At 41.0% G+C, this 26,790-nt stretch overlaps 1 long non-coding RNA gene across 1 annotated transcript; it reads right to left on the minus strand.

Annotated features, from left to right (window-relative positions):
- Positions 1-482: 482 nt before the first annotated feature.
- Positions 483-26,759, minus strand: LOC134296497 (uncharacterized). Its single transcript, XR_010003272.1, has 3 exons — positions 25,119-26,759; positions 2,731-2,812; positions 483-901 (listed from the first exon to the last, which is right to left on the minus strand). It is a non-coding gene; the product is annotated as an uncharacterized LOC134296497 (long non-coding RNA).
- Between the last annotated feature and the right edge of the window lie 31 nt (positions 26,760-26,790).

Here is a 26,790-nt window from a genome sequence, read left to right on the forward strand (position 1 = left end):
CTGCTCAACTGGTTTCACTCTCTCTCCCAGCCAAGGAACGAGTTGGATGGCTACAAAGTAACTCAAGCACCTCCATTCCCAGATCCTTGCTTTCATGTATCTCTTTCCTTGCTACCATGTTTCATATTTCTTGCTTCATATTTCTTGATTTTTTCTTATTTTTTTCCTTCTACAAACATGCACATGAGCAGAAGAATTAAAAATAATAACAAATACTATTGACAACCCTTCCAGCTGCTGCTCAGCCACGGCGAGTCCCCTCTTCCTCACCCCCTCTCTCCCTTCTCTGTAGGTGGCTTGCACCAAGCACTACACCAAGTCTATTTTTCATTATTATTATTATTATTATTATTATTATTATTATTATTATTATTATTTTATGACACAGCAAACAAGATATGCTGGATATTATTATTATTATTATTATTATTATTATTATTATTATTATTATTATTATCTATAAATGAAGTGTATGAAGCTGATTGGCTGAGCCTGCAAAGATCTGGGGATTGGTTTGATACTGTTTCTGTTCTGCTGCTGCAGAACTTGTTTGAACAAGTTTTCAGTACTGGCTGAATACTGCTAGTGTTAGTGCTAGAGCAGCGTATTCAGAGAGGCCTTGCTATTTTGAGGCGGGTTTGCTGCTGAGAAAAGAGTGTGAAGAACCAGGACTGTATTCTTCTCTGAAGCAGACTTGTGGACCAAGAAAGGATTGTTTATGATGGTTGACTTCTGTAAGTGATCAGAGGGACCATTGTAAATACTACTGTTTTTTTTTTGATCTCTTGGAATTAGTAAAGTTCCTGTACTTTTGTTATGCAAACCTGAGTGGCTTGTTATTGTTCTGTGGGTGACACTGGATCGTGGGCACACGTAAAGGCTTCCATTTATCATCATCAATCTGTAATAACACATATAATAGAGTCTCACTTATCCAACATAAACAGGCTGGCAGAACATTGGATAAGCAAAAATGTTGGATAATAAGGAGGGATTAAGGAAAAGCCTATTAAATGTCAAATTATGTTATTATTTTACAAATTAAGCACCAAAAACATCATGTTTTACAACAAATCAACAGAAAAAGCAGTCCAGAATACGGTAATGTTATGTAGTAATTACTGTATTTATTAATTTAGCACCAAAGCATTGCAATATATTGAAAACATTGTCTTAAAAAATGGCTACTACAGATTGACTACAAATTGCATAAAATCAACTTACAGAAGCAACATAGTCGGAAATTAAATCCATAAAAAATTCAATCCTTGCTGCCTCGAAAAACAGTTGTGGATCGAGTGGGAGAGAAACTGTGTTGGATAATTCAGAACATTAGATAAGCAAATGCTGGATAAATGAGACTCTACTGTACTTTATGTCCACACAGACAATTACAACCTCAAATACCTTCAGATGGAAATTAAATCAGAGATAAATTTGTTGGTCTCTATTCTTTGCAAGGTATGATCAACGATATTCCCTGCTCTCAGAACCCTCAAATGGATGTCTTATGCATAAAACAAGAATAAGCCTCTTTGAAAGAAGGGGAGATATATTCTACCATTCTTCCTCAGAATGCATTGTGGCTACATTGTTTACCTGACATTACTATTAGCAAACTGTTTTGGTTATTATCTTAAGTTTTCATTGTTTGAAACAAAGCCCCAAGTATTTTTTAGTTGAGAGGCAAGTCCTTAAGTTCAAAAGCCTGTCCTTTCCCAAAGCATCGATTTTCACTGTGTCACAAAAAGATTGGAGAAAGTTAGCTGGAGGTTTGGAAAGATTGCCATCCATGAAGTAGTGCATCCTGACATCCATTCTCTTCTCTTACTGAATAAAAATTTACAGATTTACAGATTTTTGAAAGAATGCAAAAGATTTGCTTAGCCTCTTTATCAAGATAAATGCCCCTTTCAAGCCACTGTTGTTGGGGTCCTGACCAAACCTCCCCATAGTGAATGGTCAGGGTGGTGTTTTCTTTTAATGAGAGAAAAGTAGCAGATGGGCAACTGTTAGCACTGTCAAATAATTCAAGGAAATGACTAAAATTGCAAAAGGATTTTCACTTGTGGTGAGAATAAGTATGAATGCATGAGATTAGTGTCAACAGCCAGGAAAAATGTATAATGCACATAAGATGTTCTGAATTTTAAAAACGAGCATATATACAGTAGGATAGCCATATTTCAGATTTTATAGATGTCAGTCTTTTCTTTGAAATGTTCTCAGAGCACAGCTCTCTATTTAAAAGGGTCTTTAATTTAAAGATGATGATGATGATGATGATGATGATGATGATGATGATGATTTACTAATTTATATCCTGCTTTTCTCACCCATTGGGGATTCAAAGTGGCTGACAACAAGGTACAAAACATACAAGGTACATTGAGATAAAAGGGGCCAGATTTAGCACAGTGGGCTAAACTGCTAGCTGCAGAAAATTCCTGCCGATCAAAAGGTCGGCAGTTTGAGCCTGGGTCAGGGTGAGCACCCACCATTAGGCCCAGCTCCCTGCCCACCCAGCAGATCGAAAGCAGAAATGTGGGTAGATAAATAGGTATCGCTTTTAACAGGGAGGTAATAACAGCACTCTTAAGGACATCGATCAGGAGGACATATAAGGACGACAAAGCTCCTCAGAACTGAAGATGGAACGACAGCACCCCCCATAGCCGGAGTCGAGCACAACCTCCAAGATGGAGGAAATAAGATGGGAAATGCCTTTACCTCTATCTGTGTATTGTCTGTCCTTGTTGTATAATGGCATTGAATGCTTGCCGTATGTGTGTCCGCATCTGCCCTGAGTCTCCTTGGGAAGATAGAGCAGAATATAAAAAAGTATATTATTATCATCATCATCATCATCATCATCATCAAAAGGAGTAGACATAATTAAAACATAACAACTGAAACATAATAAAACACTTAGGCTATAAGATGTACCCAGTTTATTGACAGTAAATTCTCAAAGGAGTGAATAGGTGTTCTGAAGTTGCCCATCAGTAGTTGTTGTTATTATTATCCTGCTTTCTCTCTTTCTTAAAAAGCTACTAAAAGCAGCTCAAAATCAACCAGTACAATACAATTAAACTCTAAAATATGCAAATACAGTAGAGTCTCACTTATCCAAGCCTCACTTATCCAAGTTTCTGGATTATCCAAGCCATTTTTGTAGTCAATGTTTTCAATATATCATGATATTTTGGTGCTAAATTCGTAAATACAGTAATTACAATATAACATTACTGCGTATTGAACTGCTTTTTCTGTCAAATTTGTTGTAAAACATGATGTTTTGGTGCTTAATTTGTAAAATCATAACCTAATTTGATGTTTAATAAACTTTTCCTTAATCCCTCCTTATTATCCAAGAAATTCGCTTATCCAAGCTTCTGCCGGCCCGTTTAGCTTGGATAAGTGAGACTCTACTGTATTAAAATGGAATTAAACATGGATGGATTTGAAAATAAACCAATTAAAAACCTATTTATGGCTAAAACCACAGTACCCCCTGATCTTTAAAACCTCCTTCTTTAAAACCCTTCCTGAATAATTTTTTTTAGATTGCTGCTGGAAGGATATCAGGGAGGTACAGCAGTGGATATTCTAGGTAAAATGACTCACTTGCTTATCATTTGCTCACCCTGTGATAATTTAGGACTGAAGATTTAAATTATAGTCACTATTTCTAAATTGGTCACGTTAAATATAGGAATAGTAGACTTGGAAAGAACCCTGTGGACCATCAGATGAAAAAGGGAAGTAGAGTTTACCAGAAGGTTAGCCTTTTGGGGGAAACATGAAAGCAAAAACTGTTAGGAATCAGCTTGATTTTAACAGAGTAGCAGACAAAGCATGCCTCATTCTCACATTGCTTCTCTAAATGGAAACAGATTAAAAAGCATCAAACTCTTCTTCAAGCTTTCCTGTCTTCTCATTGTGTGGCCAATGTACTTCACCTTTGCCTCTAATATCCTTCCCTCCAGTGAACAGTCAAGCATTATTTCCTGGAGGATGGACTGGTTGGATCTTCTTGCGGTCCAAGGCACTCTCAGGATTTTCCTCCAGCACCAGAGTTCAAATGCGTCTGTCTTCCTTCGTTCAGCCTTCCTTAAGGTCCAGCTCTCGCATCCATAGGTTACTAAGGGGAATACTATTGCTTGACTATGCAGAGCTTCATTGCCAGTGTGATGTCTCTACTCATCACTATTTTATCTAAATTGGTCATTGCTCTCCTCCCAAGAAGTAAACATCTTCTGATTTCCTGGCTGTAGTCTGTGTCTGCAGTTATCTTTGCCTCTAAAAATATAAAATCTGTCACTGTCTCAATGTTTTCTCCTGCTATTTGCCAGTTATCAAACAGTCTGGTTGCCATAATCTTGTTTTTTTTTTTTAAAAAAAACAAAAACGTTTAATTGTAACCCAGCTTTTGCGCTTTCTTCTTTCACATTGGTTATAAGTTTCCTCAGTTCCTCCTCACTTTCAGCCATCAAAGTGGTATCATCTGCGTATCTAAGGTTGTTAATGTTTTTTCCAGCAATTTTAACTCCAACCTTGGATTCATGAAGCCCTGCACGTCACATGATGTGTTCTGCATACAAGTTGAATAGGTAGGGTGAGAGTATACAGCTCTGCCGCACTCTCTTTCCAATCTTGAACCAGTCTGTTGTTCTGTGGTCTGTTCTTGCTGTTGCTACTTGGTCATTATACAGATTCCTCAGAAGACAGACAAGGTGACTTGGTATACCCATACCATGACGAACTTGGCACAATTGATTATGGTCCACACACATCCTAACTCCATAATGAAAAAGATCAGGTAAAAAGTAGTAGGTTCATTAACTTATTGATGAAGATGCATTGCAATGAAGAAACACTGCATGCTTAGGTCAAGGTCATTTGAAGGACCATATATTTTTCTACGAACCTGTTTCGAATCTATTGGGGGGGGGGATCTCTCTGTCCAAACACCCGCTCAAGCATGTTTGGTGGGAACAAGGAAGTGTGTCTTTGTGCTGGCTGCTTCCAGACTCTGGGACTTCCTTCCAAGAGAAACAGAGCCGTCTGCAAGCAGGTAAAGACATTTCTTTGCTATCGGGCATTTTGGGGAGGATGAAGAGCATGCTGCTGTAAAGGTTGTGGGTGGGATTTTTTGGGGAGGGGGATTGTGAGCTTTAAATGTAATTTTAATTGCATCAATTGTATTGTAATGGTATTTAAACTTTATATCCCACCATGTTTTAATATTTTTTTTAAAATGTGTTTCAGTATTTTAAATTGTTTTAGATCATATTATTGTGAATTGCCCTGAGTCCTTACAGGGAGAAAAGAGGGATAGAAATAAGGTTTAAAATAACAAGAATGGAAAGTATGGGAAAAGCCTTTACCTCTGTCCAGGCCCGTAGCCAGGATTTTGATTTGAGGGGGAGGGAGGGGGGGCTGAGTCTGAGTGAGAGAGGATCTACCCTAGCAAACCTTTTGTATCGTTATCCCAATACCCCCATGCATATGGGATATATTGAGCATGGTGATCAGATCATGATATGAACAAACATAAATAATAAATGTAAGTCCTTCTCACAGACCACTCTGAAAATTTCGAGGGGGGCTGAAGCCCTTCAAGCCCCCCCTCCCCCCCCGGCAACATGCCTGCTTCTTACTTTGTATTGTCTATGTATTGTCTGTCCTTGTTAAATTTATAACAGCATTGAATGTTTGCCATATATGTGTTCTGTAATCCGCCCTGAGTCCCCTCGGAGAGATAGAGCGGAATATAAATAAAGTACAGTCTCACTTATCCAAGCTAAACGGGCTGGCAGAAGCTTGGATAAGTGAATATCTTGGATAATAAGGAGGGATTACAGAAAAGCCTATTAAATGTCACATTTAGCCAGCCAGCGAGTGGGTGAACGGGGAGGGCCTTTGCGGCCCTCCTCCTTCACCGACTCACCCGTGCCTCGGCTCCTTCGCCACGCCGGGGCTCGCAGCACCAGTGCCCAGCGTGGTGAAGGAGCCAGCCAGCAAGCAGGTGAATGGGGAGGGCCTCTGCGGCCCTCCTCCTTCACCCACCTGCCTGTGCTTCGGCTCCTTCACCACGCTGGGGCCGACAACACCACCGCCAGATGTGGCAAAGGAGTGAGCGAGTGGGTGAAGAGGGAGGGCCTTTGCAGCCCTCCTTCTTCACCCGCCGGCCCGTGCCTCAGCTACTTCGCCACGCCGGAGCCGGCAGCACCTGACAAAGGAGCGAGAGAGCGAGCCCGCCCTCTGTCACTTGCTTACTCACCCAGCTGGGTTCTGGCAGCACCGGGATCCAGCGGGGTGAATGGGGGGAGGAGGAATTTGGTTCGGATAGCACGGATGCTCGGATAAGCGGGGTTCGAATTAGCGAGGTTTTACTGTATATTAAGAACAAAATAAAAGATGTAAATGAAGAGATCCTAAAATGGAAGAGATAAAGTCATATTATATCACAGATACTAAGAATGGGGGACATCTTGATATGACTGATGATTCTAGGAACCTTCCCAGGTCACATGGTCTAGTTACTTGGAGACACAATAGAGGTAGTTATGATCATGCATTTAAAAGGATAAGAAGAGCCAATGAGAGGTTTTAAATGAGGAAAAACAGAATACTTGCATATGCAGGGAATCCTGTACTAGCTAAACCCCAATTGCTCTAACAGCAGGAAAGAGGTAGAGAAAGAAAATGCTGGGATTTTCCAACACAACCCCCTCTCCAATGCAAAATCTCCAGCTAGAGCATACCCAGTAGGGGATGCATATTAATATGTTAATACATTTAAATATTATTCAAATATGTGTTACCATTTTCTGCTGATGCATTCTCTCTCTTTTTTGGCAATGCATAAATGTTCACCTTGCATGCATGTTAACAGTATTTAAAATTCACCAAATTAATACCATAAGTAAATACATGATTTTTTAAAAAAACAATTTCAGAGTGTTCTGGCAAGGTAGATTTCCAGAATTGTCTAAAAACCACAACTTCTAATAATATAGGTCATTTTGTCTTGTCCATTGTAGCCTCCATACTTATTTCTTCTTCCAAAGACTTTAAAAAATTATCGGGTTAGCTAAGATGATCCTACGGGTTGAAGGGAATATTTTCTGCATTTTTTTAAAAAAAGCAAAAATGAAAAGATGAGCAAGAGACTCTTTTGTTCTGCTGTGTCTCCCAGCTGAGGGTGGGAATAAAATGTTGTTGCTGGTAACAAGAACTTCTAAGTGTTGTTGTTGTTGTTGTTGTTGTTGTTGTTGTTATTATTATTATTATTAAGACTGAGTGGTCATCTGTTGGAGTTGTTTTGATTGTGCTTTTCCTGCATGAAGGCAGAATGAAGGGGGTTAGACTAGATGGCCTTTAGAGGTCCCTTCCAACTCTAGTTTGCCCATGCCTGGTCTAGATCCAGCCCATTGATGGCAATGGGGAACTTACAAGGCTCCCCTTTCCATTCCTCGGACCTTTCGCTTTTTTCCCTTCAAGGTAATCTGGGTTTCAGCAATAAGGTTAAGGAAGCACTCTTCCTGAGACCCTTTTTTTTCTTCCCTTCAAGGGAGCCTGGGTTTCAGCAATAAGGTTAAAGTAGCAGGCATAGCTTGCGTAAGACATGTCACAGCATTCTTCAGGGCTCCCAGGGAAACACCGTGTGAAAAGGAACATGTGTGCTCCCAAAAAGAGGAGGAGGAGCTGTGATATGAATTTTTCATCCTTTCTTTTTGGAGCTTAGGCGACATTCATGGGCTTTCTTCCATTTTATCCTCAGTACAGTCATGTGAAGCGAGTTAGTTAGAGAGCCACTTCTGCAACGTTCATGGTTGATTGGAGATTTGAACCCAGGTCCCTGTGGCACACTTCTAAATGCTCTCATACTCTATACTATCTATGATTTCAAATTCTACTGTGAGTTTGCAGAAGTATTTCAAAAAGAGTCAATCAGATTCACTTCAACTGACTACAAGGAAAAGCCTACCCTCTGAAACAAGCTAGTGAAGTATTTTGACCTTAATCATAACACTCTGAAGCAGGATAATAAAGCTTCCTGGATGAGTTGCAGAGATAAATCCATCAACCTTTGTTCAGCTACTTGGATAGCACAGTGATGAGCCCTCAACAGAAAGAGTATGAGCAAATTAATCATTCTGTATTTAGGGATGCAAGGTCTAGATAAGGAGTAGTAAATAAGGCTCTGGAGGACACTCCAAATCATCTGAATTAGTCATGCCTGCTCAAGCCAATCTATAAGTAAGGGCTACTACGACAGGCACTTGGTCAAAAATTGCCTTTTTACTGAGAATCACAAGAGACATAGATGTCCCTCACTTCTGCAGCTTTTCTCTCTTAGCACCCATCTCAGTCCACCTTGGGAATCATCTTTAGCCATTTCTCATGCCCCACACTGCATATTCATAGGGGTTAGGGGCAAATGACTCTCACAAGGGAGAAAAGCACAAAGAAAAATACCTTTTTTAAACCTGAAAGAGCTTTATCAAAGAATCTCTTGGTCCTCCGATGGAAGTTGGCCATAGAATCACTCTGGAAGACCTACAGCTTCTCAGAGAGACCATATTAATCAAATCTGCAAATAATCAAATCCACAAAAGTTAAACCTGCAAATGTGGAGGGACAACTAAATATGTAAACTGTTTTCTTGGAAAAAGAACTCTAGTGGGCAATGATCCATTTTAATGTGTCATGAAATCACTTTGAAAATGATAATGAAAACAACATTGAAAACCCAGAGAGCTAGTCAGAACGACAACATGTCAATGCAAAGGGATGGAGAATGTGTGGCCCTTTTGATGTTATGAGATTCCAGTTTTCATAAACCCAAACCAGTATAACCAATATGGTCTCACATGTTTGAATACATTTTAATCAGTTTTATGGATTTCAAGTGTTAATTTTTAACTAATACTATTGATATTTAATTCTATTTTAATGTTTGTATATTTGTTGATTTTAAATTGTATTGAAATACTTTTAATGTAAACTGTTTTGAGCCTCCTTTGTGGAGAGAAAACGTAGTTAATAATAATAATAATAATAATCATCATCATCATCATCGTCGTCATCATCCACATCATCATGGCTTCTGGGTCAGTTTGGCGTATTGAAAGAGTGATCCAATATACTAATTTCTACTCTCCCAATAGCCTCAGCACCTTAGATAGTTTGGAAGCTGCCATCTGCAACTGCCTGGAGGGCCACCATTGCTTTCTGCTGCCTAAAGGTGCCCCAAGGATTATGAAAGGAAGACTTCACAAACAAACATATAGCAAAATATTCTTGTGTCGCAACACTGTAACATTTAGGGATACAAATCACAACATCATTCATTGTTTGTCTTTGTTGCATGCTAGCACTGAGACACCCTTTCACCCAGCACCACACCAGAGTCCAGTGATCTAATAATAAAATGTTTATTGAAGAAAGTATATAAAAAGGGGAAAAGGGCAAATCCAAAAGAGACAGTCAGGATATAAAATGCAGTATGCAAAAGAAACCAGAGTTCAGTAGCAGTAATTCAAAACTGCCAGGGTAAACCCCAAAACCCAGGAATTCAAAAACACAGAATTAATCCAAGGTTTTTCCATGAACATGAACATAGGAACCTTTCCAAGGTAAATTCTTCAAAGGTACATAAGCATAGACAGGAACGTGAAACAAGAACCTTGACAATACAGGAACCAGGAACATGGAAACATGAACAGGAGACTGATCCCCATTAGCAATGTTGTCCCCTCTGAGATGCTTGAAGCCAAATCACTTAATTTCAGCCCATCCAGGCACCCATGACATCATGCCTAACACACCTGAACTTCAAAGTCTTATCTCGACTCTGCTGGGAAGACCTAGTTTGCCTGCTTTTCACGCCCTGCATTCTCAAGTCTAATCTACACTCCTTTGAAACCTCCTCATCTTCCCAGGGCCTTTTCTCAAGCAAATAGGTGCTTTCATTTTCCCCTGTTGTCTGGGGATAATCTGAAGAATTCCAAACATCAGCTTCATCTGCCTGAAATCCCCCCTGAACACTCACAGATGCCTCATTTTGGAAGCCATCATCCCCCTCATCCTCTCAACATTTAGAAAAAATCCTCTGACGCTTGCCAGACTACAACAGTTTCACAGTTGCCATTTTAACTGACTATAGATAGAGTAAGGCTATTCATCATGAGATAACATTGTGACACAGTGGGCAAGTTAAAATGGATGAAAACAGTAATGTTATTTTTAGCAGCTTCCCCACATCTCCCATGACACATCATTTTCTCCATGGAAGGAGATTTTCTGTGGAAAAAAACCATGTTATCAATTCAGGTCACTGGAACAGGCTTTGGGATTACTTTAAGAAGGGCTGCTTTTAGGCTTACCAGCCAACAGACTTTGCGCAGATATTCTGCCTTTTCCTTCTTCAGAAATTTTCTGTTGTAAAAAATATGGCAATATTGTGGAAAAATGCAAGAAGGTTGCAAATAGGAGACAACTGTCCCTTCTATACAGCCATATAATACAGTTTATTAAAGCAGATAATTCAGATTATCTGCTTTGAACTGGATTATATGAGTCTATACTACTATATAATCCAGTACAAAGCAGATAATCTGGATTTTACTTGGCAGTGTAGAAGGGGCCAATGTCACCTTGAGTCCCACATAACAGGCCATAAATATAACACAACAGACTGGTCTCTGGAAACTCTGGATGTCACTCTCAACGTAGACAGAAACACAGAATAGAGATGGAAAAAGATTTTGTTTGACCTGACAGTGGTGAGAAAAGAAGATCACCTCCTGAGAGAACACATTGACCAAAACATTTAAACTATTTGTATTGCATCTAGCCATATTACAGTGGAGAGTCTGTTCAGGAAAGCAGATTGAAATACAATAAATAAATAAATAAATAAATATTATTTTTAAAAAGTCACAATGTAAAATACAACATAAAACGTGTTAATGAAATTTCTCACAAAGGAGAGGATAGATTCCTTTCCCTCCCTGTTGTCTCAGCCCTGCCCTTAAATAGGAGTTGTTTGTAACTCAGGGACAGCCTGTAGTCTGAAGGACAACATCGTCACACAAATATGGACAGTCCTAAGGGATGAAGTTATGAAGTAGCAACAAAAATAATGTTATGGTTGGGGGTCACTACAACATGAGGGACTGTATTAGGTTTGTGCCGTTAGGAAGGTAGACCATTTTGGTGTTAAGAAATTCCATTTTTCAACAATAAGTGATCCATAATTTGAAATAAAAGGCTTCATCTGACCTTAAAATTTCCAAGGAAATATGGCATAATTGCCCCCTCCTCCCCAGTGGGCATTTGGAAGCCAATTTTCTGACTTTTAAACACAAATTGGTATCCCTGTGCCTGGAAAAATGGCTCTGGGGGTCTCCCAATCCTGCCATAAATGCAAACATAAAGCACTAGGCCATGCTGCTTCGTGTTTATGTATGTGCCTTCATGCTGGATGTCAACTCATGGCAACACCATAAATTTCATAGGGTTTTCTTAGGCAAGGAATATTCAGAGGTGGTGTGGTCAGTTCCTGACTATGAAATATAGCCTACAGTGCCTGGTATTAATTGGTGGTCCCTCATTCAAGAACTAACAGGACTGACCCTGCTTAGCTTCCAAGACCAGACCAGATTTGGTGCCTTTAGGGTATTTATTGATTTGCAAATCAAGCTAAATGCAGTCACAATCACAACTGGGATCATTCCTAAAGCCTTTGTTTTCTTTGTGAAGAAAACAGAAAACTCATCTGAATAATACTAAATGGCAGGCTGCAATAACTAACCTCCTTTCTTAATGGTTCAATAGACGTTCATTATCTTCTTTGAAGTCTATTTGCCACACAGCTGTCAGAAGATAAAAGAACGCAAGAAGGCTGTCCTCCACAATAAAACGGCTGTGTTTTAGTTATTAAATGGAATTTTAGCCAAGGAGCTAAGAAAAATATTCTGAAATCTCCTGCTGGTAAATAATTGTTCCTGCTGTGACTGCAGATCTGCTCAAGGGGGCAAAGCAAAATTTAATTGGTTTAAGGTCAGTCGAATCACCAGTTTCCTGAGGGCACAGAGTCAAAGGACATTGCTTGAAAAGGTAATAAGGAGCAAAGGGGGCCCAATGGAGGAGTTGTTGCTTCATTTGCTGTCTACCAAATCCTGGGTGCACTACTCCTTGAGTCAATATTTGACAATTGAAGAAATGTTTGTTGTAAACATGATGCATTCTCTGAAATGTGTATGCTTTTAAAATGTGAGGTAGGCAGCAGGAGTGCAGCAGGGCGGGCATGAAGGCATTGACCCTCCAAATAAGAATTCCCACTTCTCGTGACAATTTGCCTCAATCTCCAAATTTCTAGCATGGTGTAGTGCAGGGGTCCCCAAACTAAGGCCCATGGGACAGATGTGGCCCTCCAAGGTCATTTACCTGGCTCCCGCCCTTAGTCTGAAATGACTTGAAGGCACACAATAACAACAATCCTAATTATCAGCCCAAAACAGGCTCATGGTTCCCACTGAAATACTGGTAAGTTAATGTTGGTTAAAATTGTTCTTCATTTTAAGTATTGTATTGTTTGTTCATGGGCTTTTTGCACTACAGGTAAGATTCCAGTCTAGGCCCAGCACATACCTAAAATATTTCTGACAGTTAAAGCCTCTGTCAGGCATTGGATTTCAGGAACATCAGTTTATAGCTAAGCCTCCTATGTCTGGCATCCTCCAGGAGAAATGTTTGTAATCTGTCAGTGAAACACATCTTGTGGGCAGAAAACAGTAGCCTTGTGTGATGACTCATGGGCCATGTAGTCCCGTTCCTAGTACTATTGTGGCAGATGAAGAGGAAAACTTGGGTTTCCCACCGTTTCAGCCAGAATTGGAGCCCTTGCACCTGCAAGATGTTTGCCCACAAGAAGTCAGCCAAACAAGCCTTGAGCAGAAATCTCCCCCATTTTCTCGCCGGGATTATTATAATCGAGATAGAGGCGCTAGGGAGGCGAATCGCAGAAGCGCCAGGATTGCTGCCAGACAATTAGCTGATTAAGCCTGTTTCCCTTGGGAAGTCTTAAGGAGTCATGCATCTGGACACAGTATGGGTTTCGTTTCTTGCTCCCCAGGGAAAGTGTTCCTTGGCGGGAAAACAAGATCCTATATAGGTGTTTACCCGCAAGGAAATCCTTGCGGAGTCAATTCGTCAGCTTCGGGAGTGAGATGGTGTGTGGACTACGCTACTCCAGTTCCCTGTTTCCCGGACCTTGCCATGGACCTTGTTCTAGTTCCAAGCCTGCCTTGTCCTCGGATCTTGCCACGGACCTCGTTCTTGCTTCTTGCCTCTTGTTGCCACGTATCAAGCCTTGTTTGCCAAGAATCTAGTTTGCTTCCAGCCTTGTTGTCAAGCTCCATTGGAATAAAGGACCCTGTCATTTCCCCACACTTTGCTTGGCAAAGTGTGTGTTTCGGTTATTGGATTATAACTTTGGACTCTAATATCACATATTGGACATTGTTTTCCTGGACTATATTTGACCTTTCCTGAAAGGTCTACTTCTGAACTATATTCTTCACTTGTTTTTATTGACTTTATATATTCCTTTAATAAAGATATTAGATAGATTCTGGTCTCTGCGCATGGTTATTGGTGCTCTGCAGCCTGGGTCCTGACACCTTGTTCTATAGTATTTTGTAACTTAAAAAATAAATGGCCCGGGCTGTGGCGCAGGCTGGAGAGCAAGCCAGCTGCAACCAGCTGCAATGAATCACTCTGACCAGGAGGTCATGAGTTCGAGGCCCACTCGGAGCCTATGTTTGTCTTGTCTTTGTTCTATGTTAAAAGGCATTGGATGTTTGCCTATATGTGTAATGTGATCTGCCCTGAGTCCCCTTCGGGGTGAGAAGGGTGGAATATAAATGCTGCAAATAAATAAATAAATAAATAAATAAATATGTGCAGTGTGTGTAGGATTTCATTCATGTTTTTTTCCTGTTCATATTGTACTATGCTAATAATATGTATTGTATACACATATAATATTGATAATATTATAATGTAATACAATACAATAATATAATAATTATATATTATATATTACACATAATATTACTAATAATATAGCAGTATAGTGATATATTACAATATAGTAATATATAAGATTAATATTGTGCTATGCTAATAATATAGTATATTGTATGTACATATAACTTGTAAACCACTCTGAGTCGCTTTCGGGATGAGAAGGGCGGGATATAAATGTCATAAATAAATAATAAATAATAAATAATGGTTTTTTCAAACTGTAGTCTGGGCCCCAACAATCTGAGGGACTGTGAACTGGCCCTCTGCTTAAAAGGTTTGAGGACACCTGGTATATTCTCTTTCTTTTTGCAGTTATTGCAAACTGAGCACACTAAAATGATACAGGCTGTCACTCTACTGGGAAACTTTCCACCCAAAATGCAGCTAGTCTAAAAGCAACTCACTTTATATGTTGTAATTTTCAAAGAAGTAACCTTCCTAGTTTCTTACAGCATAAAAAGTAAGAAGGGAAGGTGTGGCAGCACATTAAGAGTAACTGATTTTTATTTTAGCAAGAGCTTTTGTGAGTATAAAATCCACCACTTCAGATGCAGTACTGAGTGCTATTAAAGTCTTAGGCATAAATCATATTTATACAGTTGTTTGAGAGGTGGAGAATGTAATAGGTTCCAGAAAGATGCAAATCACATTTTTTCCCCCAAGTTACAAAGGAAAGGATACATCTGAGCCAGTACCATCTACCTTGCTCCCAAATGGTGTTAAAATGGTTTAACTAGGCCTTAGGAAACAACCCTATTCAAAAACCTCTGCTGTGCAGTCTCCTTTCCCCACAATTCTCTATCTAATTGCATGTGTGTGATGTAATCATAAAAAGAGTGTCCACAATATGCGAGTGTGGGGAAGAGCAAACCATAGACCACTGATTACAGAGGAGTCTGAGCCCTGCCACATGCACAATGGAGGTTCTTTTATAGCAACACCAGAGGCACTCCAAGTAGCCAGCTACTGGTCAAAGGACATTTAGTATAATGTCAAGTTTTTAAATTTTGTTTGTGTTTTTAAATACATTACAACTGTACCCTCGGTTCGCTTCTGACACAATAAATAAATGTGTTCTACTGTATTATTGTGTTATTAAGCTGTTTTTATTTTAATTGTTTGTTGATGTTGTTTATATATGCTTTTAATTTTGTGCATTTTTTTGGGCTTGGCCCTATGTCAGCCACACCGAGTCACTTCAGGGAGATGGAGGCGGGATAGAAAAGTAAATTATTATTATTATTATTATTATTATTATTATTATTATTATTATTATTATTATTATTATTATTGTGGGCTGAACACTGGAATACCACTCCGGAGACCAAGGTTTGATTCACAGCTTGGTCATGGAAATCCACTGGGTGACATTGGGCAAATCACACACACTCAGTCCCAGAAAACCCTGTGAGTGTTTTGCCAAAGGGTTGCCATTCTGGTCTGAAACTAATCCATCTTTCTGTTTCTCTTTTTTAAGGCACAGCACCTCACAGGGATCCAAGCGAGCATCTATTCCTCATACAAACATGACAGTTATACTGAATGTCTGCAAAACATTCTACTCCTTTTGCCAAGAGGATGCTGTTACTATTGTAAAGAACATTTCCATCAACCTAGGAGAAGGATTGGAAAGGAAATGATATTCACAATTATTTATTTCCAGGTTGAAAACTAGATTTCTTGACTATTGGGAAATCTGATCAAGAAGAATAAAAAGGGCAGAAATATTTGTTGCGCAATTTTCTCCAGGTATTTGAACACTCTAGAGCAGGGGCCCTCAAACTTTTTAAGCAGAGGGCCAGTTCACAGTCTCTCTGTTGGGGGGGCAGACTACAGTTGAAAAAACCATGAATTCTTATGCACACTGCATGTATCTTATTTGTAGTGCAAACTTTCCCCCCAACAATTAGAGAACAATACAATATTTAAAACGAAGAACAGTTTTAACCAACAAAAACCAGTATTTCAATGGGAATTGTGTGCCTGCTTTTGGCTGATGAGATAGTCAAGTTAATTAGGGTCATTTCAGACTTAGGGTGACCCTAAAGATGGGGTCTGGGTAAATGACCTTGGAGGGTTGAATCTGGCCTTAGTTTGGGGACCCCTGCCCTGGAGTGTTGTAGAGCAGTGGTTCTCAACCTTTCCTTCACCACAGACCCCTTTTAAAATACTTTTGTGGCTGCAGACCCACAAGACTTATGGTTTAAGGCACATTAAATAATTATTCCAATTTTCTCATGAATGTTTCTTCAAATTTAGAGAGAATGGAATATAAATTAATCTGTTGATACACACAATACTATTATGATATTTTGGTTATAAGGATTCCATACAAATTTAAAATAATACTATCAATACTAATATTAGTTAATAATTTAATCCTTTGCAGACCCCCTTTGACAATATCGTGAACTCCCAGGGGTCCCTGGACCCCAGCTTGAGAACCACTGTTGCAGAGGAATGCATGGAAAACCGCATGGGGTTTTGTGCCCACCAAAAAAAAATTCTACATGAAAATTCAATTCTTTGGGCATAAAAAGTGTTTTCTGCACTAGAAACACATTTTCTGCAGAGAAAATACCCCCAAATAAGTAAATCCTAATGATTTTCTCTGCACAATAATTCCTCTGCAACACTTTGTATTTGTATTTGTATTTGTAGATGTAGATTTTATTTCTTACACAGCAGAGGGAAATCTACATGATTTACTAATATACCAGGGAAGTAGAGAGGGGGAATAACCAGCAAAAATGTAGGAAATGGTTTTCTTCCTTCAACTCCCTTCCTGTAAAATGAACTATTCTTCTCTGTTTAGTACCCCCTTTTGGCCTCCGCCCAGATAATGGTTTTTATTGAGATTCATAGTTTAAAATTGTCTGGGTAGGTCTACTGGCAGAGATAAGTTTGTAATAATTTTTAAAATTCAGGTGGCGCATTTCATGGTTGAATTTCTTCCAGCAATCCCACAGTCTAGAGGTTATGTATTTTGTGTCAAAAACATTGCATAATAAATTTAAAAGTGATGAAATAAAGGAAATCACAAGCAGCTAAATAGTTTTAGACCAAAAGCGGGCCACAGTGACCGCTTTAAACAACTCCTCCTCCATACATGAGGCAGGACAGTGTGGGCAAGCATACATATGCGGAGTTGTTTGTTCTGCTCCAAAGTCACACAAGGTGGAGAATTCCTCCAGGTAGTGCCACCTTGCCAAGTTGTCTTTTGATCTGCCCACTCCACTTCTGAGTCTGTTTAGGGACTTCCAAGTTGCTCATTCTTGGTTTGCCCCTGGAAGAAGACCCTCATGGGGGGCCATCAAGTTAGAATTGCCTGATTTAGCTGCCCAGAGGGATACTCTTGCTGTTGCAACTTTGCTACTTTGTGCTTAGTGTTCATGCAGTGTTTCCTATATGTTAGTGTTCGATCTAAGGTGACACCAAGGTATTTAGGATGGAAACAGTGTTCGAGCTCTTGGCCTTTGCAACTAACTTTCAGTTTCCTGTTGGCTTCACGGTTACGTAGGTGGAAAGCACACACTTGTGTCTTGGAAGGGTTAGGCTTCAGGCGGTTCTCTTTGTAGTAGCTGGAGAGATCTTTCAAGGCATTAGTGAGTTGGTTTTCAACTGTTTCAAAATCTTTTGCTTTTGTTGTTAGGCCAAGGTCATCAGCATATAATATATATATAACATATATATTGGGGGATATAGAAAGAGCCTCCTCGAAGAGTGAGTGAACCCAGTCTGGCGTCCCCCGGGCAACGTTTCTTGTAAACGGCTAATCTTTCCAACCCAAAAGCATTGCTTATAAACTTTTAATCTAGAGGTGGCCAATGAAAAGGTCCTGTGGGTGATAGTTGCCAGTCAGGTTCTGGTTGATGTAAATGTCTCACAGAGGACCTCAATGTATGTATTTATTTATTAACAGTATTTATATCCCGCCCTTCTCACCCTGAAGGGTACTCAGAGCAGCTTTACAGAACACATATAGGGCAAATATTCAATGCCAATTATACAATTAACGAGAACAGACAGCACAGAAGAGGTAAAGGCAGTTTCCCCCATCTTATTTCCAGCATCTTGGAGGCTGTGCTCAACTCTGGCCATGGGGGAGGGGGGTGCTGTTGCTTCATCTTCCATGCTGAAGAGCTTCCTCCTGACTGATGTCCTTAAGGGCACCTATACAACCTCCCTGCTAAAAGTGGTACCTATTTATCTACTTGCATTTCTGCTTTTGATCTATTAGGTGAGCAGGTGAGCTGGGGCTAACAGCGGGTGCTCACCACCAATCAGAGCTTGAACTGCTGCCGTTTGATCAGCAGGATCTTTCTGCAGCACAGTGATTTAGTCTGCTGTGCTAAGTCCGGCCCCTAGCAAATGTATTGTACAGGAGAAGGTGCTCCTGTGGGTAACCTGGATTCGAACAATGTAGGGTTTTAAAGGTAATAACCAACTACTTTGTCAGAAATTAATGAGAACTAGTTGAGTGATTTTACTATCGGTATGATGCCCTCACTTCTGGATGTACTTACAATCAAAGCGGCTGCCATATTTTGAATAAAATATGGTTTCCGAACTTGGTACAGAGGTAGTACAGTGTATAGCACATTGCAGAAATTCAACCTTGAGGTTACCAACACATGCACTCTCATCTTTAGGTCTCCCACTTCTAGAAAAGGGTGCAGCTGATGTCTCGGCTGAAGCCTATAATAGGAACTGCTGATTGTTGCATCTATCTCAGTTGACATTTGGGGAGAGTGATCCAGGAACACTTCCAGGCTGCAAACACAGTCTGTCAGGGAGAGTGCAACTTTAAGTAAAAATGCTCTTTACTCAAAGTTGTAAAGTTTACTTAATTTATGCATAAATCCAGCACTGTATACTACATAGGTCCTATTGCATCGCAGTATTGGCTAGCATATGAACAAAGAGGCCTTTTGCTTTGTTAACATTCACTGTATGTTTCTGCATCTTTTTTTTAAAAAAGCTAATTTTTTGCACCACAGTTCCAATAGAGTTTATTATAACATTAGGAGTTTAATGATAATATAGCACTACATAAACATGGGCTGTTTTTGCCAGCACAGCAGTGCCAGTTTGTAAAATCTTTTCTAAAATATTTTGATCAGTTTCAAATAGCCCCAAGGCATACGGGAGAATGATGTTACTCAACAATTGCAAACATTATGGTAAACTAGTCATGCTGAGATAAAACAGAAATTACTTCTAATTGTATTTTTTCCATATGAACTCTTCCCTGTAACATAATCAAAAGGGTTCTTCAAACACAAAACAGAATAATCATCACCATACTGTAAATAACATATTCAAGGCTTTTGGCAAGATTATTATGTCTGGCAAATATAATCAAAACCTGTTTGAATGAGTCTGAAGCATGACTATTGCATACCCGGTTCTAGACAGTGCAATCAATCCCATGGATTCCTGAGAGTTTGACGTTTAGGGAGGGATATTTAGAATATTCCCACCATATTATTACCTTTCTGTGGTAATGGGACTGTGTACTCCTTTCAGGCAAAAGGCTATGCTGACATTAGCAACACTGCTAGAAGAGTCTCCAATGCTTCAGATGTTCCTTTTGCTTTGAAACTTAACTAAATGAGCCAAACAGCCAGGGGTGACTATGGCAGACAATTTCTCATAGACATTGGCAGTGACATCAGTGCATCAGTGCAAAAGGATAACTCCCCTTTGCATGTCTTTTACCACAAATATCCTCTAATGAGACAATCCAAAATGAAACAAGAGATCATATGAAATATTTTGTGTGCTCCAGCAACAGTAAAAAGTAAAGACCTGTTGTGTGGTCAGAGTGACGAGTAAAGTATTTGAAAAGGTAACACCTTAGGCTCAGGTGTATACACCGAATTCCAAGCTACAGCTATTTTTATTAGCCACTTTAATTTGGTGGAATTTCACTTAATCCCATGTCTGAAAAGTAAGTTTCATTGTCCCCCAACAGAAATGATCTTCTGACAGTCCTCTTGCAAGGACAAGAAAGATCCACCATAATCAGAGTAAGCCTTTTTATGCTGAAAGCTATCAAGAAAAGAGCACATTTCCTGAAAGGAGAATCAGGAAAATAAGATTTTGATGGCAAACAGAAGGTCAGCTGCTGTCCTCCCATTCTTTTTGCCTTGTTTTTATTTATGTTGCACTTTGAAATGGTCATATGATTGGTCAAACAAATAAATTATTATTATTATTATTATTATTATTATTATTATTATTATTATTATTAAGTTTCATTGAATATGGTGCAGCTGGCCTGTAGAATTAATGCAGTTTGATACTGTTTCAATTGCTATAGCTCAATACTCTGGAAACATGGCTGCTGTAGTATTGTAAGGCACTACCATGTTTCCCCGAAAATAAGACAGTGCCTTATATTAATTTTTGCTCCCAAAGATGCTCTAGGTCTTACTTTCAGGGGATGTCTTATTTTTCCTTGAAGAAGAATTCACATTTATTGTTGAACAAAAAAATGAACATTTATTGTATACTGTACAGTAGTTGTCATCATAGACCAGCATAACCAGACAAACTATGAATCCTATCAAGAATTTCTTGTTACTACCATTATTTTCATGTACAACAATCTATAGTACATACATTTACCGATCCTGCAAGCTCTGGTGTTCTGTTTGGTGGGCATGCTTTCAGGGGAGGCCTTATATTTAGCAATTCAGCAAAACCTCTACCAGGTCTTATTTTCTGGGGATGTCTTATTTTAGGGGAAACAGGGTAACACTATTTGGCAGAGAAGACTAAAGACTTTGCAAAACTACAACTATGATTGTACAGCACTGAGTCATGGCAGTTTAAGTGGTGTCAAATTGCATTAATTCTTGTATATATGCAGCTTATAACATTTAATCCCAGGTAAGTGAAGAGGAAAGCTAAATATGCTTCCCTTCTACTCACTGATTTGCTAGGAAGAACCAGAAATGCATAGAGGAATTAGGGACAGCTCCAGCTCTCTATCCAGTACTGGCATGACACATGTTTGTGAAAAGGAGATAGAGCTCTGCTGAATCAGAACAAAGGATTATGTATTCTACCATTTTATTTATCCAGAAACCAATCAGATGCTTATTCACATGAAAGCTATGAGATCAATGGCACATAATCATTTGTGCTTCCCAACGTCTGATACTCAGAGGTGTGACTATTATGACTAGTAGCCATATATGCATATTTCTAAATGTTACACAGCAATCCTCTAAACAAGAATGAAGAGTAGGATCGATCCTGGTGGCCAGATTTCAACCCCCTACTCCATTCAAGACCAATCTGGAAACCTGGAGGGAATATTTATTATTATTTATTTACAGTACTTACCCCACCCTTCTCACTCTGAAGGGCACTCAAGAGCGGCTTACAGAACACACACACAGCAAACATTCAATGCCGATTATAAAATTAACAAGGACAGACAACACAAACAGACATAAAGCCAGTTTTTCCAATCTTATTTCTGGCATCTTGGAAGCTGTGCTTGACTCCAGCCACATGAGGCGGAGGGGTGTGTGTGCTGTCGCTTTATCTTCCATGCCGAGGAGCTTTCCTCCGATCGATGTCCTTAAGGACACTTTTATTACCTCCCTGCAAAAGCAGTACCTATTTATCTAATTGCATTTCTGCTTTCGACCTGCTAGGTGGGTAAGTGGGCTGGGGCTAATAGTGAATGCTCACCCTGACCCGGGATTGAACTGACGATCTTTCAATTGGCAGTATTCTTCTGCAGCACAGAGGTTTAGCCTGCTGTGCTAAGCCCGGTCCCATAAGCTGTGGTTCTCTCATCCCACAAAAGGTCACTTCTACCCCAAAGGCAAAAATAAGAATAGAAAAAAGGGAAAGATTACAAAATATAGGCATGTCTCCTGTAAATAGGAAACAGTCAGAGCACACTAATGTATACAAAACAACACATGAGAAGACAAACAAGTCAAGTAAAACTAATATCAGAAGGAAATCTATAAATCAAAATTATATGGAAAATCAGATAAGATATGTTAACCCAGCCAGATGATTTGTAATGTGTCTGGGGAAACCACACTATGCTGCTATTTAGTTCCAGAAGTAAATTGGGCTGATCCTATTCAACAATAGTAGATGTGGTGGATGAAGACACAAAGAATAGATCAGTGTTGGGGAAGGGGAAAGCTTCCATTGAACGGCACAATGGGGAAACCATTCAACAATAGAGGCCATTGAACAGTAGAAAGAGAAAGAGTATCAGTATAACACTACTATATCATTGTAAGTCTGCATTTTCCTTGATATATCAACTATGGCTTTCTATATTAGTATTGTGTGTACACTGTTAAGTCATTTAGAGATTGATTTCTTTTGCAATGTGAAATGGCACATACATTTAATAACCATCTCCACCACCATCATTTAAAGACAGAAGGGGCCAACCCAAGCACTTGATCTTGACATGATTAATTCTGGGCGAGAGCCTGCATTCCTGCATCTGCCCTGTTCATCAGAGGGTGCTTGTGGTCCCAGCATGGTCTTTCAAAATTCATTTTGCAATGAGCACTGAACTAGCCTTGGCAGCCTGCTTTATATTGGACTGTAATTTAATTCCCACCCAAATTACTGCATTATAAGCTGCAAATGGGAGGCAATGTCAATATGTAACCATGTTCCTTCAGTCATTTTCCCGTAAAGTAAATTGACTCTAAGCTAATTTTGTAGTTGGCACCAATTACAGAGTTCTGATTTGGGCAGGATCCCAGGAAGAAGTGGTGCAGGTGTTTTGTGCTTCTGGCTCAAAATTTGGCTCACCAGATAAGTTTACTTTGTTTTGTATTTGGTTTCTTTGGTCTTTCTAGTTTGCAGAAAAACGTCATAACAGCAATACAGTTGCTACAGTTGCCTAAACTGTTCCCACTTGTTGATGATGGCTGAAACTATAAATTCCTGTGCAGTGGGGATTAGACCAATGTGGAAGCAAAGTGCTGGGACAGATGCCATAACTTATGAAAGGCAGAAAGTTATGATGTCATGTAAACAGACCATTACAGTTAAACTGGAGGCTGTGTCTAACATAAGCAGTGCAGTGGGAAGAGCTAAGGGTTTAAGGAGAATCCATACTGAATAACTGGAATTGACTAGAATTGCCAAGGAACAAGTATTTTCTGTTTAGAAATACTTGTGGGAAGGAGAAGTCTTAAAGTCAGTCATCTTTAGCAAACTTCCAGTTCTATTCTTCTTTACTGGCAAATTAAGGGAGAGATGTGAATCTCAATGTGCTTCTTATGATAAATGGCTGAAGACAAGAAAGATTTTGGCTATCCCAACTCCCCCCCCCCCCTAGTTACATCAATTTTAAAATGGCTTACATCAATAAAAAAAACACAAAATGCAAAAGTTTAAAAAGAGATATAATATAAAAAGATTAAAACCAGAACAAAACCTACATCATTAAATACACACATAAACCAGTATGACAATTAGCAAAAATCCAGTGCATTGTTTATGTGAGACACTTATCAAATGGCACTCCAAGGGGCACTCCAAGTGGCCAGCTACTGGTCAAAGGACATATAATGACAAGTTTTTAAACTTTGTTTGTGTTTTTAAATACATTACAACTTATACCCTCGGCTCGCTTCTGACATGATAAACAAATAAACTTATCAAATGCCTGCTGAAACAGAAATGTCCAGAAAAAGTAGGGAGCTTGTTCATCTAACTTCTCTGAGAAGGGAGCTCCAGAGCTTGGGGGCAACCAATGAGATGGTCTTCTCCTATGTTTCCACCAAATGTACCTGTGAAGAATACAGGACAGAGAAAAAGGGTTCCCAGCAGATGTTAAAACTGGGTAGGTTCACGAGGGAAATATGGTCCTTCAAATAACCTGGATCTGATTCATATAGGGCTTTATAGGTCAAAACCGGGCTTTCCATTGTGCAGGCCAGCTGGCAATGGCGCCATTGCAACAAAAGAACTTGTCTGCTTCCTTTAGCCAACCCTAGTAAGGAGCCGTGGCCGCACAATGGGTTAAACCCTTGTGCCGGCTGAACTACTGACCTGAAAGTTTGGTTGCTGGCCTGAAGGTTGCCGGTTTGAATTTGCGAGATGGGGTGAGCTCCCATCTGTCAGCTCTAGCTTGTGGGTACATGAGAGAAACCTCCCTGCTAACACATCGGGGCATCCCTTGGGCTACGACTCAGTAGACACCCAATTCTCTCACATCAAAAGCGACTTGCAGTATGTTCTCAAGTCGCTTCTGACATGATAAAAAAGGCCAACCATAGTTAGCAATCTGGCAACAGCTCTTTGACCAGCTGAAGACTTCTCAGTACAGCCCCATGTAGATTGCATTACAGTAATCTAAACAGGATGTAACTGAAGTATGTGTCACTGTGGCTAGACCTGGTGCATTTTAAATGTGGAAAGAGTAAAAAGGGGGCCCTCTATACAGAAACCAAAGACCCCAGAAGAGTCAGCAAGGCAATGGGAGTTTTGGGGTGAAGAGTATCTCAAAGGTATCTCAGGAGCCGCAGAGGAAGGAGACTCCCTTCCAGAGACTGCTTGGTCCTTGGGCCACAAAGCAGCCAAACAGCGGCCAAAAAGTTCCCAGGAGATGACCTCAAGGGCTGCGCTCCTTCCTTCCTTCCTTCCTTCCTTCCTTCCTTCCTCCCTCCTTCCCTCCCTCCCTCCCTCCCTTCCCTGGAGAGTCAGCCTCTGGCCTTAGGAAGAACTAGGGAGCCTCTAGAGCCAGAGGGAGAGGCCCTTTCTAGAAAGAGGAGCCAAGGGGGCCTCCGCCTGGGACTCCAGAGGCAGCGTTCCTATGGCCCCTGAGTCCACTCTTCAAGGCACAGGAGTGGGAAAAGGAAGATGTGCAGGGCCACCCTTCCTTGCTTCCTATTTTCCTGCTGGGCCCCCTCCCTCCCTCACTCCCAAAAGCAGCTCCAGGCAGATGGTTGTTTTCTTTGAAAAGGTTCCATTCCTGCTAAGGTTCCAGGGCCGATGGTGTTTACCTGGTTGCCAGGGAGACCAGGGGTTCCGAGGGGCCTTCAGGTGGTTGGCACCACTATTGCCTTCCTGGCCACCAACATGGGAAGAGGGATCTCCAGGCAAGTCCAGCCGGGGCTTCCCCCAACGGATGCCTCTCTGGCCCAGGCCCTTCCATGTGCCCCACACAGGATGGCCCTGAGGATGGGGATAAGACATGTTTTGCCAGTGGGGATTGTGAGGTAAGGGGGAATTAGCATGTGGTGGGTGATTGGTCAAGAGAGGGAGAGGAGGGAGGGGCCCCTTTGCAGTGGGATGTGCAAGGTTTGGCCAGCGGGGATTGTGAGTTGGGGGGGGGGGATTTGCATGTGGGAGGTGATTTGCCAGGGAGGGAGGGGCCCCTGGGCGTGAGTGGGATGTTCAAAGTTTAGCCAGTGGAGATTATGAGGTAGGGGGGAATTTGCATGCGGGAGGTGACTGGCCAGGGAAGGGAGGGGAGGGAGGGGCCCCTTGGGAGGGATTGGGATATGCAAAATTTGGCCAGTGGGGATTGTGAGGTAGGGGAGAAATTGTATGTGGGAGGTGATTGGCCGAGGGAGGGAGGGGGATATGCAAATTGTAAGGTAAGGGGGAATTTCCGTGTGTGAGGTGATTTGGTGGTGGAGGGCAGAGGGAGGGGTCCTTGGGAGATGTATTTCAGCACATAATAGTCGTCACCATACAATTTCCGAGACAACCTCAGAAGACATCAAGGGAAGGGGGCAGTAAAAGATGGGTGGGCTCCTTCCTCTCCATCCCCACACCGCTTTTCCTCTCCCTGCCCCCTCCTTGAACCTTCTTCCTCCTACTCTAGTCTTCTTCCCCTGAGCTGTCTTCCCATTCCGTCTCTTTCGGCCCCATACCCACAAGGGGAGGGGGCAGCTTTACTTCACTGCTCTGCCCAATTGTGTTTTACAGGACTCCGAAGAGGCAATGCTGGCTGACATCCCCAGCCTGGAGGATGTCAGTTCAAGCAGGTGCGTTGCTGTTGCCAGGAGGCATGACAGTTTTCCCCCTCCTTGTCCTCCATCCCTATCCTGTCAGGCCTCACCTCCTTGTGCCTCTCTTCCAGCTCCCTGAGCCACAAGGAAGCAGAAGACCCCACCCTGCACCCTCAGAGATGGTCCTCCCTGGACCCAGGGCAGGAAAGACCCTGAGTTCACACCGGCGAGGCCTGGGACCACCACCATGGAGGCATTGCCCATCACTTTTCTCAGGACGCGGAGAGGGGCTTCCTGCATAGACCTTTCAAGTGGCAGGTTTGTCCCAGAGATGCCCGGCCTTCATGTAGGCTGCTCTTCTCCACTCCTGTTCATTACCCAGTGGTCTCTTTGACCACTAGAAAGGTATGTTAGGACCCCAATGCCCAGTTCCTTCCAGCAGGCATCCCACACAGATTCACCTGCCAGCTCTCTCCCACCACTTTTGACCCAGGAACCTTTCCATGGCTGCCAGGTGCCATTGTTTCCCTTCTTTATTTCTTGACAGGTAAAAAAACACCTGCACCATCTTTGCCAGCTGGTCTTTAGTCCTTCCTCTGCAGAGGTCATGCAGGCAGTGGACTATGTGGTCTGCAAACACCTGAAGATGGCCATGGACCACTTTCTGGAGTCCAATGGGAAGTAAGAGAGCTGGGCCTGACGGTACTGATGGGGCCCT

This window comes from Anolis carolinensis, chromosome 2, assembly GCF_035594765.1.
Source record: "Anolis carolinensis isolate JA03-04 chromosome 2, rAnoCar3.1.pri, whole genome shotgun sequence".
Lineage (NCBI taxonomy): Eukaryota > Metazoa > Chordata > Lepidosauria > Squamata > Dactyloidae > Anolis > Anolis carolinensis.